The following is an 18,808-nucleotide window of genomic DNA, read 5'->3' as shown; positions in this document are numbered from 1 at the left end:
GTGGATGTGGGACTCCTTCCATGTTTGTAGCACATGTAGGAGTGTACACATGTGTTTGGTGTGGCGTCATCCCCTGTACCTACAGAAGACAGCATGGGCCTGATTCTCCTTAGAGCTGTTACACTGTTTTCTAACAAATTGTATTTGCAGCAGGGCTCTTTTCCACTGCAGTGAATGAAGAAGGGAGATTTATTATAAATATAAATTAGGCTTTGTGTGTGTTTGTGAGCTGTTGCAGGCTGTACAGGAGGAAATATAAACAAGGTGAATGCAGGGTGTTTATGTGGAGCGATGCTGTGGCAGTGTATGTGTTGGCAGGAGTGCTGTCTGCAGTCTCTGCGTAAGGGCTGGTGTTGCCAATGTGAGTGGGGAAGACTGTAAATCACAGTGTGTTCAGGAGAGGACACTGCCACTCTGCCTTTAAAAGACAGGAAGAGATTTTTTTTTTTTTCAAGCAATGTGACTTTTCAGGCTGAACAAAAGGGTCACTAGAAATCCAAGCTTGAGAAAAATATCATTCAAGACATTCTGACAGAGAGTGATCTGTAATCCACATCCACCAGCTCATCTCTATCCTGATGCAGAACAGCTGCATGGAAGGCATCTTTTATACATCTTCTCCCAGTGCCAGGTTTTGGTGGCCCAAGTGGACAGTTCTTGGATACGTGTTAGCTCTGCTAAAGTGTCTCAGATCTCTCTCTGTACCCTCAGTTATTTGAGACTTTGGCCAGTGGTGTGATGTAACTGGGGTCTGTATGCAAATACAGTATCCCCTGGGGAATCTGTATCCCTTCAGATGTGTTTACTGTATCACCTACAATGTATCTAACGTAGGTGAGACTACCTCAATAGAGTGGCTGTATCTTTTCCAGTATCTCTGCCGGTGGGCACCTGAATCCCGGCTTGGTTCATGCTCAGCCTTGAACTGAAGCTACAGAGTGTGGAGTTCCCCTCCTCAGGACTAGGCTTGGCTGAAAAGTTATTTCATGTTCCTCTAAAATCACTGCTGTTTCCCAGAGGAGCACTTGAAACATTACCAATCCTTGCATTTCCTCTCAGCCAGGAAGGGTTGAAGGGGTTTCAGGAAGAGGATGCTTTACGAGGAGACGTCTGCTTTCTCTTGCCATGCCCTGTTGCAAAGAGACACTGAGACTCCTGCCAAAAAGCTGCTGCCTGTAGAAAATAAAGTCTGAGGGAAAAAGAAGATGGGATGTGAGTGAATGGCAGGAGAGGGCATGATTTCAGGTGGGGATTCCTGATGCTTTTGATACCGTGTACAATAAAGCAGATGCTGGTGACAGCACTGATGGAGAGGTAGGAAGTGTGTTTACCAGCCACAGTTGTTACATGGCATCACTGCAGCAAGTTGCAGATCATAGTTTTCATTTGGGTTTTGTTGTGGTTGGTACTCCTGTCCTTCTTGCCTTCTTGTTATTGCAGGGCTTGTGAAGGGGATGGGCTTTTATTCTCCTGCTGTGTTTCGTGTCCTTTCTCCTGTTCCTGGCAGTGTTTTGCCCTGTGCCGCCCCCTCCCCAGCCCAGCCGTGTCATATTCAGCTGTCCTTGCTGGAAGGTGACCAGCCCAGCTGAGGTGTTGATGGCCCTGGAAGTAGCGTGCCCTGTATCGAGAGCATGCTGACTTCACGTGGGAACTGAATGCTGCATGTCAGGCATCCCGCCCCTGGGCTGGAAGGGTGGGGATTCTGTGGTCACCCTGGGGCTCAGGGTGAGCTGTGGGAGGCCAGCAGAGATGTGGAGGAAGAAGAGCACAGGCTTGATCACAGAGGTAAAACGCTCTGTGGTTGCCATGAAGTGCTTGCTGAAAAGATGGATATTGGCAAGGGAGTTATTTGGCTAGCTGAGGCAAGGGAAGCAGGAGCCTGTCCAGGTGATTTCAGGGCCCCTGTTCACCCTCCAGGGATGTGGGAAGGGCTGCGGGGATCAGGTGCTCCCCATCCCCTTCTCAGGGTGTCTGGGTGGGTGGGCTGCCTGCCAGGCTGCCTGCAGGGCACCCATCCCCTTTTCAGTGGGAAGTGGCAAGCCAGCAGCACACGAGAGCTGTGAAATCCAACCCTGTGTTGGGACAGGCTGCACTTAAGCTCCATGTAAGCCCTAATTTGAAGGCTTAAAGGGAACTGAAGTGTGACACTGAGTGCTCTGTCTGAGCTTCACCCTTCCTGAGCCACAACAGCCCATCAGGAGCGGAACCAAGGGGCAGGACAGCCTCTGCCTTTCCAACTGGGCCAGGAGCCTTCAGCTGAACTCCTTGGTTCCAGCAGAAGTGTTGGATTTGGTTGAGTTTTAAACTGTAAATATGATAAATCATGGCTGACAGTTCTGACTGCTGGGGCTTGCACTGTATGCCCAAAGAAGCTGTTGCAGTAACAGGCCTGTTCTGGCAGTCCAGCAGGTCTCCATCTGTCTAGGTATGTTTATCCCTATAGTTCTGCCCCTGATAACTGCTTTTCATCCCCCCAGCCTGGTCACAGCTTGTCTTTGCAGGCTGGTACAGGTAACAGCACCCCTGTGACAGGCTCCTAAAGCCCACATAGCCATTGTGGTGGGCATCTGTCACAGGAGCCCCCCCAGTTCCCTCTCGTGCTTGTGTCCCCTTCTCCCCACGCTTGCTGTCTGCAAAGGGACCCCTTCTATCTGGTGCCCCTTGGGGGGATGCGTGGCACCTCATGCTGCTGGAGTGGGTGAGCTGCCCAGCACAAGGTTAGCTACAGCAGGCTGATGAGGCTCACTGTTTCATCCTTTTTGATTTGCAGGTGTGGTGTTTGTTTATTTATTTGTGCCAAGTGTTGTTGCTTTCACTTAGGGTCACTTCAGCAAGGCATGTCTATTTATTTCAGAGCCGGGGCACTGCTCAAAGCACAGCCATGGTTTTAAGAAAGCCACAGAGTGTGAAATGCTCTTGGGAGGGGGATTTTGACTACGGGCAAATCTGTGTCCAGATAGTTTCTGAAGGTGGTGGCCTGCAGCATCATGCCTGCTGTATTGCTGGGAAGCACAAATGTGCATCTGCGTGTCCATACCGACCTGTGTCTGCACATGTCCCTGGGAGTGTTCTGTGACCTTGTGTCCACCTTCCTCTCTCAGTTGGGGCTGTGGGGCTTTGGCCAGGACACCAGAGAAAGTATCACTGGTGTTTTTTAACCTTTACAAGAAAACAGATTGTTTTTAAGTCAAAGCTAAGACTGTAGCACTTGCTGAAGGCTAGAAGGTAACTGTAAATCCTGGGTCTCATTTGCACAAACACATTTGGTTCCAATCCTTAAGGGCATTTTCCCTTTCCCTGCTTATGCATTTGTTTCAGAAACATGTAAATTTTGTTTGGATTTGTTTTTTTCAAAACACCACAAAATATGGGAGGGGGGCTTTTAAATTACATTAGACACAGAAGGGATAAGGAGTGTTTTGGATGCTCCACTGGGTAGGAATCAGTGGATGGTTGTCATTTAGGCTCTGTCAGTGGGAAACACTGAAGAGACTGGATACACCAGGAGAGTAGTGGTGATATTTGCAGTCTCTTACTTGGAAGTTTGCTGCTCAGATCCGACCTCTCAGCTTTCTTCTGGCCCAGCATATGAGACCCCACCCAGCAGGTCTTGTTTCAGGTGTGAACCTTATGTGCAGGGTCATTTGATGGCTAAATGTCCTGTCATGTGAAGAGGTACAGGCTCTGTCACAAGGTTGCCACAGGAGTGGGAGGTGACTCTGGGCCAGTTAGGCTCCTTCCAGGGCAGAGACCTGCAAGATGCCCCTGCTGCTGTGGCTGTCCCTTTTGTATCAAGGTCTGTGGAGCAAAGAAGAGAGACTTGATTTATGCCCTGAAGAAGATGGAGGAGCAGATCTACCCAAGAGCTCAGGAGGAAGCAGCGTGGCAGTGATTGCTGCGTTCGCTGGGGGTCACCAATGATGGCACATTTATACTGCTGGAGGCCTTACCCCCTAGAAAAGGTCTTGTTCACATTTGCTCGCTGCTCACCAGATCTCAAAATTGTTTAAAAGAGCAACAAAGCAGCTAAGACAGTCGGCAAGGTGAGGATGGGGTTGGGCTACCCTGCTGAGGCTCCCTCTGGGCAGGCAGGAGGACCGTGCTGGTAAGGGTGTGTGACAGGAGCTCCGCTCCAACAGGGGTCCTGCCGTGTGTGCTTCATGCTTTGTTTCCAGAACTGCCAGGTTGGTGTCTTTCACCTGCACTGGCTCCCTAGGAGGAAAAAACCAAAGGAGAGTTGGTGGCTTGTCTACACAGAGGCTGGCTGGTGTAGGAACCACCCCAGCCTGCCGTGACTGTTGGCAGAGAAGAGGGAGAGGTTTGTGTCCTCTCCCACCTTTTAGCCAGAAGGAATGCATGTGCTTGGGGGCTTCTGCATGCTCTCTTGTCATACTGATGGGTTTCATGACACGACTTTTAGCACCTGAGGATAGGTGTGAAAAGGGAGGAGGTAGAGAAGTAGGAGGTGGAGATGGTGTGAGTTAATACAAGACCCAGTGGGAAGCAGCAGCAGGCAGTATTATTTCTGTGGTTTGAGCAAAAACTTTCTCTCCCTCTCTCTCCCTCTCTCTCCCTCTCTCTCCCTCTCTCTCCCTCTCTCTCCCTCTCTCTCCCTCTCTCTCCCTCTCTCTCCCTCTCTCTCCCTCTCTCTCCCTCTCTCTCCCTCTCTCTCCCTCTCTCTCCCTCTCTCTCCCTCTCTCTCCCTCTCTCACACTCACTAAATTACAACTAATGCAAGTAGCATTGTGAAGGAGGAATTTGGGAACTGTCGTTCATCATCCAATCTCTTGTAACAAATGTGCTGCTCAGTGCCATAGCCCATAGCCTCACTGAGAAGTAATTCACTTGGTATTTGCAGGCATGACATGCATGCCATAAGAATTCCACTGTTAGCATTATGCCAGCATTAGTGAGAGGATATGAAAATAAATGATGAGCTATTGTTTTTCATGATTAAATCCAGGCTTTTTGCTCATCTTGCTTTTTTCCTCCCTCCATCTGTGAAAGGAGGGGCTTCTCTGTTCTTTTCGCTTTCAGAGCAGGCAGGTTGTGCCCTCACTCATCCTAGATCCCTCATCCTTCCAGACCAACACCCTTTTGCTGCTTCCTCCACCTGTCTCCTCCTGGGTTTGGAGATCAGCTGCAGCAGTCATTTAAATTGCTGTAGGGTACTACATGATATGACATCAGAGGGGATCTCAGTATTTTGTTATGAGTCTGCAGAACTGTTTAGCCCTCACCATCCCTCAAGCAGACCAAGCCCTGCTCTTCATGGTTGCACTGGCAGGTTCAGATTTTGGTAGTAGGTCAGCAGTTTGGTACTTTCAGGTCATCCGCAAGCCTTAAGTGACTCTTCTATTATTAAAAAAGAGGGAGAATTCTTGAGACAGCTGTCAATCTGAATGTGCAGGAGCAGACTGAGCAGCCTCTGTCAGGGCCTCCTGGCAGTGGCCAAAGAAGTCCACAAAACAGAACGAGAGGGATCATAGTTCAAACCCACAGTTGTGAGAGGCATCCCTGTCCATTCCAGTGGGCTTTCCTGTGTTTCCTCCAGAGCTCTGGAAGTGCAAAGGACTTAAACATTACAGGGGTGTGAGACAGTAAAGTGTTATTTATCCCTGTTTTCTAGTGGGGGTGACCAAAAAAGAAAGCATAGCAGTTTCAGAGATGACCTCTGTTTCTGGAGTCATCAATTTGTGGAGCTTGTTTAAGCTGTCACACAAACAATCACCTGCGCAAAATAAAAGACTTCTTTGGAAAACTGGGCTTAAATATCCCCATGAAATCCTTGAACTAGTCAGTGCCAGCACTATACAGGATTCCTGTGCTCATAATCTTATTCTTAATCAACTAACCCAGGCAATGGGTTTCATGTCAGTGAGTTGCTGCTCACTCCAGTGGCCACAGCCCACATTGGCTGTTCAGCAGAAGGCCTGGCTGAGCCGAAGGCAGATGGCGAGGGTAAGAGCTTGTGCTGATCCTACTGCTATTAACTCTACCACTCCTCTGCACAGCAAGCTGCTCCCTTTGAACATGAGCAGAACCGATTTTAAAAGCCCTGTGGCCCAGCCTTGTGTGACAGAATAGCTCATTTTGTCAGGTAAAAAGATGCCTTGGTAAACTTTTGAGTGGAAGCTGTCAGCTGCCTGCTTCATCCAGCTTCAAGATGCTGGAAGAAGCAGCCATAGGCTTTGAGGAAGAGCAGCAGCCAGCTGCAGGTGTCATGTTCCCACCTGAGAGGGGCCATGTGAAAGCCAATGCTTTCTTCCTCCATGTTCTTTATTCATGCAGTCCCAGGAGCAGCCTCAACACGGGCGTTCTGTGACGTTGCTGTGCGCACAGCCGTGGTTATGAAATCCAAAGCTGCTGGGTCGCTGCGCTTGTCCCACCCCGCGCTGTGCTGCCAGCACACCCTGGCACGCAGAGACCTATCCAAGTGTAGCCCTGACCTGTGGGTCTCCCAAAATGGCTCAGGCCAAGTGACTCCCTCCCCTGCCACCTGCACTCACTGGCACACACGCAGTGCACAGCCTTTAGCACCCATAGCATGTGTGGCTATCCACAGGTCACTGCAGGGCACTTGCAGAGTCCCACGTCTTGGAAACAGGGAGGATGTGTTCCTCTGCCTGAGCTCCTCCACACAGCCCTCTCACAGCCCTTGCACTGATTAAGTACTTTCCACTGGGAAGTGATACCTGCATTTGATTCTTCTCGAATTTTGCAATATGCATAAGTGGGGTGGTGGTGACACTGGGCTTGAAGCCATCAACTCATATTTACTTGTGATCTAAGACAGTGATTTCTGCTCAGACCTCAAAGGGCAAGCTGCTGTGTGATTTAAAGTCATGCTTCCAGCAGGAGCATATGACCTCATGGTATGAAAAAGCAGGAGGAGATTAGCAAAGAAGTTTCTAAGGTACACAAATGTCCATGGGAAAAAAAAAAGAAATAAATTAACAGAAGAGTCAGTCTGTCTGTGTAAGAGAAGGCTGGGGAAATGACTAATATGTGCAGTTTGATTCAGATGTTCCTTCTTTGATTCAGATGTTCCCTCTTTGATTCAGGCCCCCTCCTTTGCTTTCTCTACCCCCTACCTCGCCTTGGATTTTTCTGCCTTTCAGGAGAGAGCAAGTGAGGGAGAGTGGAAGGACTCAGTGAGGAAGGAGTTAAGGGAATGCTCACTGGGGATTATAAAACAGCCAGGCACTTGGAAACAGTTAAGAAGAGAGAAACAGATCTGCCAGGAGGGAGTGTGGCACTGGAGCCGGTGGTTTATTTTCATGCCTCCCTACACAGCAATCCAGAAGGCTCTCCCACAATGGGGATGGAGGTAAGGGTGGTGGGAATCGGGTGGGTGCTGGGGCGAGGGTGTCAAGGTTAAATGTGGAATAAACTTCTCCAGCACCAAGTTCACCAGCCTTCGCACTGACCCTTATTGATGGGCTCTGCTCTGGATGTGGGTTGCTCCTGTGTGGGTGGCAGCACTTAGCACCTACTGTGCCTGAGGGCATGGCCTTGTCCTGGGGGCAAGACACCTTCTTTGCATGTTGGACATAAGGAAGAATGGTCTGTGTGCTCTTGGCATCACCCTGGAAAGGTGGACACAACAAACTTGCTGTGTGCTGGAGCACAGCACCGAGAGCACCGTGTGGGCAGGTCTGTGGGTACGCCTACGTGAGCGTGAGCTGCATGCAGGGCCTTCTGTGAGCGTGGCTGAGGGTGGGCAGCTTGTGCCAGCCCACCTGGCCAGCAGGAGCCTTCTGTCGTGCTCTGATGAGGTGGCTTTGAGTCACAAGGAGCTGCATCTTCACTCACCCTGTATTCGTGCCTCAGGAGCCCAGCTGAGGGCTTCTGCACATCAGGCAGGCACCAGGCACCGCCATGGGGGCAGAGGCTCCTGGTCCTGGGAAGGAAAGGCTAATGCAAGGGCAGTGTCAGCTGACAGGCGTGGTGGCTGGCAGGGCTGCACAGAGAAGCCAGGTGGCTCCAGGCTGCCTCCCTTGTGTTCTCCACGTGCCTGTGCTTGGGGCAGGAGCTAACTTCTTCCTGGTTTGAAGGACACTGCTACTGTGATGGTGAGTTATGGAGTGACCTGAAGGCAGGGCCTGCCATCACCTCCTGGCTCTTCATCTCTGTGCATGAGAAATGGTGGCATTTACAGCCTCCTGGCAGCAGGAGCTTACAGGGAAGGACCCGTACAGTGACCACAGGGAGAACTGCTCGTGTGCAATGCCGAGATCCGTGCTTCTCGAGGAAAAAAAAAACAGATGCAACTATCAGAACCAGTGTGTGGGGAGAGGGTTAGTCACTCTGCAAGTGTCAGGGCTTGTGAGGAAATAGCAGGAGTTTGCTGACTAATGCCGATGATGCTCAAGGAGTCAATGAGAAATATGGAGGGAAAACCCTCTGTTTCTGAATTTGGAAGAGAAAAAAAATTGAGGGAAAAAATGAAGGAAGATGTACATAGTTACTAATCAGCCCCCAAAGTCTCTGACCTATATCTCCCTCCTTTCCCTGGAGCCATTCTTGAAATGAAAAATTAATAGAGAACAACCAGGCTTTACCTCCAGGGTACCCTTTCGGGCTGCCACGTACTATGGGCTGGGACAAGTAGATAGGACTTTGGAGTCCCTCAGCACGATGCAGAAAGCAGAGTACTCTCAGTCCAGGATGTTGCAAGGATGTCCAGAGAGACTGAAAACAAGAAGGTAATCTCCTGTCTTGGAAGGATGGTCTCTGGCTTCACGTGGTTGGGAAAAGGATGCTGAGCTGACACACTAGGTTAAAATAGAGCAAAGAGGAAGGGTAGTCCTTGAAGGTACTGTAACTTTAGCAAGGGAAATGGAGGTGAGAAGGGGAAAAAAGGTATATCAGGTCATTAGTCCTCTGAGGGTGAAGTTCATTCTGTCTACAGAATATTCCTCCCTCTCTTCCCATTTTTAGTTTTTTGATGAGGAAAGAGAATCATTATTTAAGAAGCTGAAACCTAGCTTTGTGGGCTGGGAGGTTTCGTTTCCCAGTTCTGATGCTGTCTTGCTCTTTAAGCTTAAGCAAGTCATTTGACTTTCTTCTGGCTCCATTTTTATCTCTATAGGATGTGGATTGTGATACCTTTTGCAAAATATTTTCAAACCTACTGAATCTAGGAAGGGCTACGTTTTCTGAGGTGAGGAGGGCCTGGGCATTGCGTGTTGTGCGCTGTGTGTGTGCAGCAGGAGGAGGGCTGATGCTGTGGAGTTTTCCCTGCACTGGAATGGGCTCTGTGCCCACAAAACACACCCACAGCTTTGGGCACTGCTGGATTCACCCTCCCACGTGGCATGGGAGGGATGGAGCCATGGAGCTGTGGAGTGCCGTGAGAAGGGGTGTTATCACCCACTGTGGCAGCAGGGCTAGGCTAGCTCTGAGAGGACCTGAACACATGTGAAAATCTGGGCCTGTACCATCTCCTTATGTTGGATGACCTGATCCTAGGTGCCCAAGACAACTAGCTCTATTTTGTGTATAGGTCTGGATGCATCATGTTGTCTTTGTGGTGGTCCTTCAGAGTCTATCTCCTTAGATCTTTGGAAGATACCTCACTTACTGCTGTCTTCTGTGATAAATATCCTCCATACCCCTGAAGGGCCAGAAGCTGAGCCATCCGTGCAGTCTCCGCATAGACTTCTGCCTCTTCAATATTAGGATGCCTTATGCAGCTTGAGAAACTAGGTTATATAGCAGCTTTAATGGGGGCTTTTTCCAGACACTGATTGACCTGATTCCTCGGACCAGCTGTTTTATTTATTAAGCAAAATAGGAGAAGAAGAATGCATCTCCTACATAAATTTGTTTAATTGTGGAGTATGTTTAAACTATTTTTTTTCATAAATTGATATGGAGCTTTTATTTTATATTGATCTTGTAGATATTAATTTATGCACTAGGAATGAGGAAAATTTGACTCTCCATCTAATCCTGTTTCTAGAGAGAGATTTACTTAATGTGCAGTGTAATTTGTCTAATGTGCAACTTTGTATGTAGAGTGTACCCAGATTCAGCGGAAACAGGGGTATAATAAAAGAGAGCATTGTAGTGCAGTGCTGTTAATCCCTCTGTAATTAAAAATACTAAATTAGTCAAAGTTAGTGCAGTCAGGAGACATGACTAGCTCAAAAGCAGGAATACACAGTGAGAGTTTTCAGTGCAGGACAGAGAAATTTGGTCTATGCTCCTCTCTGTGTGGATATGGTATGTGTCTGGGAAAGGAACTGTTCATAACACCATTTGCCAGGAATATAGCTTGGGTGGCAAAGAGGAATTGTCAGGAGATATCCTAGGGTTGTCCTTGCCTATTCCCGAGGTGATGGAGGAGCCAATTCTGCCAGCTCCCACATTGTCTCACATTGTCCAGTGTCCTCTGTGTGTGTGTGTGTGTCTGTGCGTGTCTGCGTGTCCCGAATCCTTTGCACACTTGCAAGGTTGGATTTTACGCTCCTACAGAAGTGTCTCTAAAATTACTTCATTGCTCTGAAGAAGGCTGGCACCAGCAGTCAGTTGAATTATTCCCACCCCCCCACCGTCTGTCTTTTTGTCTGTCTGTCTTTCTTTCTTGGTGTTGGCACAGATAAAATCACTGCCTGAAATTTTCAGATGGGCTTTCGTTTTCTTATTGGAATTTGTGAATCTCCCTGCAAATAATCAGGGGAAGGATCAGTTTATACCAGTGTAAGATTCACTACCTTTGAGTACTGTCCATCTGCCTGTCCTATATCCAGCTTATGACCAGTGCTGCCTGCAGTGCCTGACATTTGCTTTCTCTTTCTGAGAGAACAGGAGGAAAGGTGGGACTTACGCTCTAAGCAAGTCTCTGTTTGGAATTGAGTAACAAGACTTTGTTGTACGTTAAAGTTAAAAATAAACTGATCTTGTTTATCTGAACAGAACCAGGATATAAAATAAAGTTCTAGTTACAGTTTGTGTTTCAGTTTGACTTGATTCTGTTAGTGTAACATCTGCTTCTTCAACAAACGAGAAGAGACAGAAAAGTGTATATTATGGCAATGACCTGCTGTTGAGGCCATCCAACAGCTTCCCTATTTTAAGACCTTCATTTTTAGTTGTTCACATCTTCACTAAACTTAAACTGTCTGGGCAGAAATTTTCCATCCCAGCTACCTGCCTCAGAATGTATATTTAGGAAACAGCTCTTTTATAACTCTCTTGAATTTTATGATGTATGTTAAATATAACAAATATACAAAGAAATGAGAAAGCAAGCCTCCACATTAACAACCCAGTAAAATTTGAATGGTATAAATGTCAGGGATACCACTTCTGCTACCTCCGAGAGCATCAGCCCAAAAAAATGGTTGTAACCACAGCCTCAACTGGCAAAACATATCTCTGAAGGACTTGTACCTAAGAGTTTCAATTGAGCATTTAAAGCTAGTGGAAGCTTTTCACATTAATCTCTCTGTGCTTTGCTTCCCTGCCCATGACATATGGATAATACAGTGCCTTACTTCATAAGGGCAGTGTGAAAATACATTCCTTTATGTTTGTGAAACATTCAGTTACTCTAATGATACGTACTGTAGAAAGGCCATGAGTAAATTACTAATTCTGTCTGCAGAGCAGAGTGTGGCAGGTACGCAGTAAACAAGGCTCGGGGCCACACCTCCAACAGCGTCAAGAAGATGAAATTGTAACTGGGTGCTCACTAGGTGAGCACCCCGGATCCTGCTGCGCTGGGTGAGGCCAAGGTCCTGTGGAAAAATAGCCTGTGATTATGTGATTAACAGCTCTGCCATGGCGCACAGGCAAGAAGGGGGGTCGAAGGTTGCACAGGCAGCCATAAAGCTGAGTTTTCCTAAGCGTTGCATTCTTGATTTGCAGCTTTAAATAGTCATGCTTTCACCTATCTCTGTTTTCTGTGTAGTTGTTTGGTCATGCAGGGTGGGAATGAGGAACAATAAACAGCTGTTGCTCCAGAGAGAAGAGACAGGAAAGCATTTGGTGCTGTTTGTCATCAGAGAGGAAAATGGTGAAGCCTTCTGTCCAGACAGTCTGTGCAGAAGCAACTGTGACCCTCAAGACTGAAGTTCAAGGTTGGAGGAAAAACTCAAGTGAACTGAGATACCTTTTTTCCCTTTTGACAACTGTCTGATTCATGCAGTTTTTCTCTAATAGTGCTCTATACCATTAAACAGCAATGCCACAAACCAACAGACTTGCAAGTTATTTTAAGGAAGAACAAGATCATGACATTGCTTTTTCTTTGGGTCTTGTGGGAAGGCGTTTCCTCCTGATTTTACCCTGGGTACTCCCAGCTCTGGTTGCTCCCCCTCCCAGATCCTGGCCTGTGGAAGCCCCACATGGTACACTCATGAGACCATAATCTTTAAGCCTGGGAAAATAAACCAGCCCTGACTCACAGGCAGAATCAATCCCAAGTCCCTCTGCCTTTGTTGACTTTGTTGCATTTTGCTTTCCTTCCATTTGTGTTCTCCCCTCAGGTAGAAGGAGGCAGTGCTGCCCACAGCCTGTTCAGAGTGGTATGTGGGCAGCAGCAGGGGAGGAGAAGGCTCTGGTTGAAGGTTTGCAGTTGAGGTATTGATAATGGCAGCAATGAGCAAGCTCTGAGGTGGCTGCGTGCACACCTCAGTAGAAGTTTGCCCATGTCACAGTAGCATCAGCTGTTTCTTCTGCACTAACTTAGGATGGGAGTAATCTGTCACTCCAATCCTGTGGAGAGCAAAGATTGCCATCAGCTGGGAGATATGAGATACAAGAAAGCTGTGCACATACCATGACTTTAAAGGGTTACATACTCACTGAGCTGTTTTTAAGTTGAGGAAAGTTGCTCATTCTCTGCCTACATTATGAGTCAAACTAGGATGCACATTTTCTGGAAATCCCTAAACCCTAAAGCCCGTGCACAAGAGCCTCTTCTTGATGTGGTTTTCATAATTGATGTTTGGCTATTTCATAGTTGCTTTTCCCTGTGGAATTTCTCTTTAAAATGCCCTATATTTCTTTTTAATTTTGACTGTGCACGGCAAGTTTATATTTCAGAAAAAATATTCAAGCATAATTTTTTGTAAAGCTAGGATATCATTAGGGTACTTTGGGGAGGGAACTGCTTATTATCTGATGTCCCCTGAGAAGGTGATAACTCAAGTCCTAGCAGCATTTCCCCTTCTTCTGCATGTGAATTTTCAGAAAGGTTTGTCAAGACAGACATCAGTTTGCCAGAATTGGCTGGTTATTGCAGTTGTTTAAGCATTAGGGAATTGTGTTTTAGCAAGCTGTGACAGTCCTTCCTTCCTTCCTTCCTTCCTTCCTTCCTTCCTTCCTTCCTTCCTTCCTTCCTTCCTTCCTTCCTTCCTTCCTTCCTTCCTTCCTTCCTTCCTTCCTTCCTTCCTTCCTTCCTTCCTTCCTTCCTTCCTTCCTTCCTTCCTTCCTTCCTTCCTTCCTTCCTTCCTTCCTTCCTTCCTTCCTTCCTTCCTTCCTTCCTTCCTTCCTTCCTTCCTTCCTTCCTTCCTTCCTTCCTTCCTTCCTTCCTTCCTTCCTTCCTTCCTTCCTTCCTTCCTTCCTTCCTTCCTTCCTTCCTTCCTTCCTTCCTTCCTTCCTTCCTTCCTTCCTTCCTTCCTTCCTTCCTTCCTTCCTTCCTTCCTTCCTTCCTTCCTTCCTTCTCTCATGATGTGCCACTTGTTTAATAACCCTTGCTAAGGGGTGGAAAGTGTGTAGCCCATACGGTGGCTGTGTCCTCCCTCCCCAGAACTCAGGGGTGCCACAGCCTGAAGTTGTTCTGTGAGGCAGAAGGTGAGGTAGTGAAGATAACAATCCCCTCTGAAGATCTGGCACATGTTAGAACATGGGATGGGTTAGAACATCTGACCTCTAAAAGTGACTTCTTTTCATCTCTGACTTCATGAAAACCTCTGCCACACAGCCAGCCAAGTTCAAAGTTAGACAGAGCACATAAGGCAGGGTAAATGGGATTGCTTTTCTTTCTAAAAAAGAGTACAAGGCAACACAAGCACTTGTTATAATTTATTCCTGCTCCTAGGTGCAATAACAACCTCTGGATTTCAGTGTAAAGGTGGAAGGGGAGGTGGTTGAATGGAGGAGTTTTTTTAAAATTGCATTAGTACATGACCTCTATGAAAAACAACCACCCTCAGATGGGAATGCAGGCAGTATTTGCAAGTTGCCTGTGGATTGATGAAACATTTGGAAACTTGTGCATTATTTCCTGAACCTTATTTCTTTACACAGCAATGTTCATGGCTTATTCTGGGACAATGACCAGACAAGAAGGTTTTAAAAATAAAAGTTAAAAAAAAAAAAAAAAATAATATATATATATATAAAAATATAAATAAAATGTGTGTTTCAAAATCTAAAAGGGTCCAATTTCTTAACAGAACAGAAACAAAATGACATTTTTACAGTGCTTCAGTACTGAATTCTTTAGTTAGACCTTTGAGATATTGGCCTAGAGAGAACTCTGTTTTTCATATATTTATACTTCTTTGAGAAAACTGTAATTGTCAGATGTTTATATATATTTCCTTCTTTTTTCCCCCCTCTTTTCCATGAAGGCTGTTTACACCAAAACAATATCTTTGTTTTCAGAGTTCATCTGCTCCCGCTGCTCCTTTTCCAGCTGAAGTCACAATACTCAGTCTGTGACATCACTGTTGGCTGCCGTGACAACGGAGAATTTTCACTCCAGGTGGAGAACGTGCAGCAGCAGCAGCAGCAGCAGCAGCCACTCTGTCAAGAGCAGAGAGAATGTTTTCTATGCATATTGCTAGTCATGGAGAAGGAAGGGAAGGAAAATCTGCAAGAAAACCAAATGTAGATTTTCTGAGTGTGCTGATTATGGGGTTGGCACAGGTACTGGAGACTTTACCTTCCACAGGATTTCTTTTGAAATCAGTTAACAGCAGTTAACTACAGATTATGCATTTGTAGAGAAGAACTTGCTTTTTTTAAAGGGAGAGTGCAGGAGATGGGTTTAATTTAGATTAATGCATCACTTGGATACCTAAATTATACCCACAAGTTTTATGGAGGTTTTTTTTTTGCCTTTTTTCCTAAAAAATTCCATTTCAAAACCTATGGGCAGATGATTAATGCACTGTTCCTGCTAACATTTACACATGTAGTGGGCTTTCAGTGCCTGAGTTGTCCTGATGAAGTCAGTTCAGACAATTCATGTGCTTAACTCAGACACAGGCACATGTGGCAGTAGTGTGAGGCTCTAGCCAGCAGTCCTAGGGGAGCAGTTAAATAAAGATGTTATAGAACATTTTGTGACGCAGACACTGTCTTGAAAGACACTTGTCACCTGGAAAAGCTGAAGTCTCTGGACTGAATCTGCCAGGAAAAGCAAACAAACTGGTCATAAACTTTTCCCCTGTGCTTTTGTCTGCCTAATTCATCTCATGGGTCACAGCCTTGCAGTTGCTGGTTGGAAGGTGAGGGCCATCTGCAAGTGTTTGGAGGACTGTGGCTTAAGAGGTGACACAGCAAGATCATTAAATAACAGGGAGGAAAACAGAATGGAGAAATAGTCACTATACCCACTGACTGTATTGCAAGGATAAAAGTGAAAAATACATGTGCATCCAAAGTGTAGTCACAGGCTCATAGTATGAAATGCTGTACCTGGATGGCCCACAAGCATGGATGGAGCAGTCACCCACTCCCAACGCTGCCCTGAAGGGTAGAGGCAGCATGCCAGTCCCTCAGATGCACTTGTAGCATTATTTCCACACTTCAGTCTCATGGCTGTACCAAGGACTACAGGAAAACCTTAAACAGGAAAAGATGCTCTTGTTTCTCCTGCACAACTTCCTGGCCAGTGTGAGAGAAGCAGTACCTCCAGCGATGTGCTCTTGGAGATGTGTTTTCCAAAAGACCCTGAGCAACCTCTGCAGCCACATCCCTCAGTGACCGATGAGCCCTTGCTACAGGTGTTTTCTCTCGCTTCCAGCATCCTGGGAAACCCAGGCATTTGCTTGGTCAGGGTCCAGTTTCTCAGTGAGTAGAGACTGTGTTGGTCCTACTTTCCTGTGGCCCCCTGCTACAGCTCTGCTGAAGCATTTCTGAATTGTCACAAGTCAGGAGAGAGTATATTTTCTCAGGAAGCCTTGTAGTATAACTGCACTGGCAGCCTCAGGAGAGTGCCTTTTACCTACATCTTTGTTTTGAGATGTCTTAGGATTGTTTGTTTGTGCGTGTGTTTGTTTGTTTGTTTTAGCAGGGCTGCGCACGCTGGGTTGCTGTTGTGGCAGTCCATATGATTCATGTCTTGCGCAGCCTGACAGGTTTATTGCAGCTCGAGTGTGCTGAGCTGCACGCTGTGGCTGCTGCTCTGCTCCTGCTTGGTGCCAGGCCAGCCCGTGGGGCCGGTGCAGAGCTGTTTGCAGTGCCAGGGCACAGAGGGGGATGTGTGTGGGAGGGCCACTCCAGCGAGCTGCTTGCCTTAGCTTTGGGAAGTGGAAGGGACACTTGCTTGGGCTTTAGTTTTTAAAACTCCTCCAGGAATAGCATGTTCTGTGGAGCAGGCAGAGCAGAAAGCAGGAGGGTCAATTTTGGGATCTAGTGGTGCTGTCAGGATCCAGTTTCACATTTATTTTCTGTCTCTGCAGAGCATGGAATAAGTTAACATTTCAACAGCTTGGAGTCTCTACTACTGAGCCTTTAATAGACTAAATAATACCAAGTTCTTAGGAACTCTGGGATCAAAACCCCATGGAATTTAGGTACTTTAATAGCTTTTGTGTCTTTTTCCTTGAGTTTCACTTATACCTGCTTCTGTCTGACACCTGTCTTCTTTAAGGCTCAAGCGTTACTCTGTCTTTGGAGTTCATCATCCACTGATGCCCCCCTGAAACCTTTCAGCTCTTCTTTTTTCTTTGTTTTTAAAGTGGGTTTTTTTTTTTTTTTTTGGCAAAGGAAATAGGAATGAAGGTGCAGAGGACTGGGAGAAAAGGCACAGCAAGGTGAATACATCGTGGCCTTGCTGAAACCCAGAAATGAGCTGGCATGAAGAATGAAGACAAAACAGGAGTGACATCATTAGTTAGGAAATTTTGAGCAATTTCATGAAAACCTGTTCGGTGCCATTTCACATGTAGTCCCTGAGCACCCTTTGCTGGTGCTTGGCCAGGTGAAAGGAGTGTCACTGGGAGCCTCCAGCCAGTGGATTTTCTGGGTGAGCCACAGAGGGACCTGTACTATTGATGTGCCACATGTGCTGTTCCTGTAACCCCGTGGTTCTTCAGGGTCCCCCATGCTTGACTCAGCTGTGACTTGTGGTATGAGCTCTGCAGGGTGACAGGAAGGAACCAGCTTCCCTGAGCAGCTGTGCAGTGCAACCCAGCTCCTGCAAATTTGGGCTGTTTTTCCATGACAGCACAAACAGAACAACTGTCCTGAATTTGCTTGTTAAACTTTTGTAATCACCATAAAAAACCTGCATGGTAAATATATTTTCTCTGCCCAAAAGGAACTGCCCCCCTCCTTCTTGTTCTGCAGATAATAGACATAAAAATGAAATATGGACCTATATTCTTAAAAGGTCACAGTTATTTGGTTGTCAGGGAGATTGCATATCGAAATAAGTCTTGTTAAGATTTGATGATATGTTAGAGGAATTGAATGAATTGGGACTTTGGGTCACAGAAGTTGCAGAATGGGCTAGGACTATCTCGTGATCTGGAAGATGGAGATGGCCATCCCTTTCTCCTAATGCCACTGGAATGGGGAAACTGGATGGAGAAGGGCTTTGTGTCAGGTGAAGAAACAGCAGCCATAGAATCATTAAGGCTGGAAAATACTTCTAAGATCCTCAAGTCTAGCCTTTGGCTGGACACCACCATGCCAACTAAACCACAGAACTGAGTGCCATTCCAGTAGTTTCCTGAACACTTCTAGGGATTGTGACTCCACCACTTGCCTGAGTAGCCCATTCTAATGCTTAACCACCCTTTCAGGAAAAATGTTCTTCCTGATGTCCAGCCTGAACCTGTCTCGGCACAACTTGAGGCCATTTTCTCTTGTCCTATTGCTGGTTGCCTAGGTGAGGAGACCAACCCTCTTCTAATGTGCTACAACTTCCTTTCAGGTAGTTGTAATGATTAATGAGGTTACCCCTGAGCCTCCTCTTCTCCAGACTAAACAACCTCAGCTCCCCCAGCTGTTTTTCATAGGACTTACTGTCTAGACCCTTCCACTGCCCTTCTCTGGACATGCTGCACCTCAGTGTCTTTCTTGCAGTGAGGGTCCCAGAACTGAACTCAGGATTTGAGGTGCAACCTCACCAGTGCCATGTACCGAGGGACAGTCACTGCCCTGGTCCTGCTGGCCACACTGTTTCTAATCTGAATGTCACTGGCCTTCTTGGCCACCTGAAGCCACTGCTGGCTCACGTTCAGCTGCTGTCAACCAGCACCCCCAGGTCCTTTTCCACTGGGATGTGTTCTGGCCATGTTTGTCAGCTCTTGTTTGCATTGTCCTAGTTTCATTTAAGGCATTCTTCTGCCTGGCTGAAAGCTCATAGTGTCAGTGGTCTCCAGCCCTTTCTGCCTAATGCATGGTGGGTTGCTAGGGGTGCTGCCATCATCCACATTTTAGGTGAGGATCTGATGACCACACAGTTTGTATTGCTTTCCAAGATTTGGCTGGATGACTCAGCTGGTCCTCTAGTGACTCATTTCAGTCTCCCATGAGCCCAGGAAGGACTAAAGAGGGAAGCAGGGCTATTTTCAGATACGAAAAATGACCAAAACCATGGACTGTGTCCACTGCA

General features: G+C 46.9%; 1 protein-coding gene across 3 annotated transcripts in view; it reads left to right on the top strand.

Moving 5' to 3' along the window:
- HIPK2 (homeodomain interacting protein kinase 2) overlaps positions 1-18,808 on the top strand; it is a 129,454-nt gene that overhangs the window by 12,795 nt on the left and 97,851 nt on the right. The window contains exon 1 of one of the 3 annotated variants that reach the window (XM_063395670.1): positions 7,232-7,330. The exons of the other annotated variants lie outside the window; for them this stretch is intronic. The gene's annotated coding sequence lies outside the window, so the exon portion shown is untranslated. Of the gene's footprint in view, positions 1-7,231; positions 7,331-18,808 lie in introns of those variants that run through there. 3 annotated transcript variants of the gene reach the window in all.

Source organism: Prinia subflava, chromosome 4, assembly GCF_021018805.1.
Source record: "Prinia subflava isolate CZ2003 ecotype Zambia chromosome 4, Cam_Psub_1.2, whole genome shotgun sequence".
Classification (NCBI taxonomy): domain Eukaryota; kingdom Metazoa; phylum Chordata; class Aves; order Passeriformes; family Cisticolidae; genus Prinia; species Prinia subflava.
Note: the sequence above shows the minus strand (reverse complement) of the source record. Positions and strands in the feature narration are given on the sequence as shown.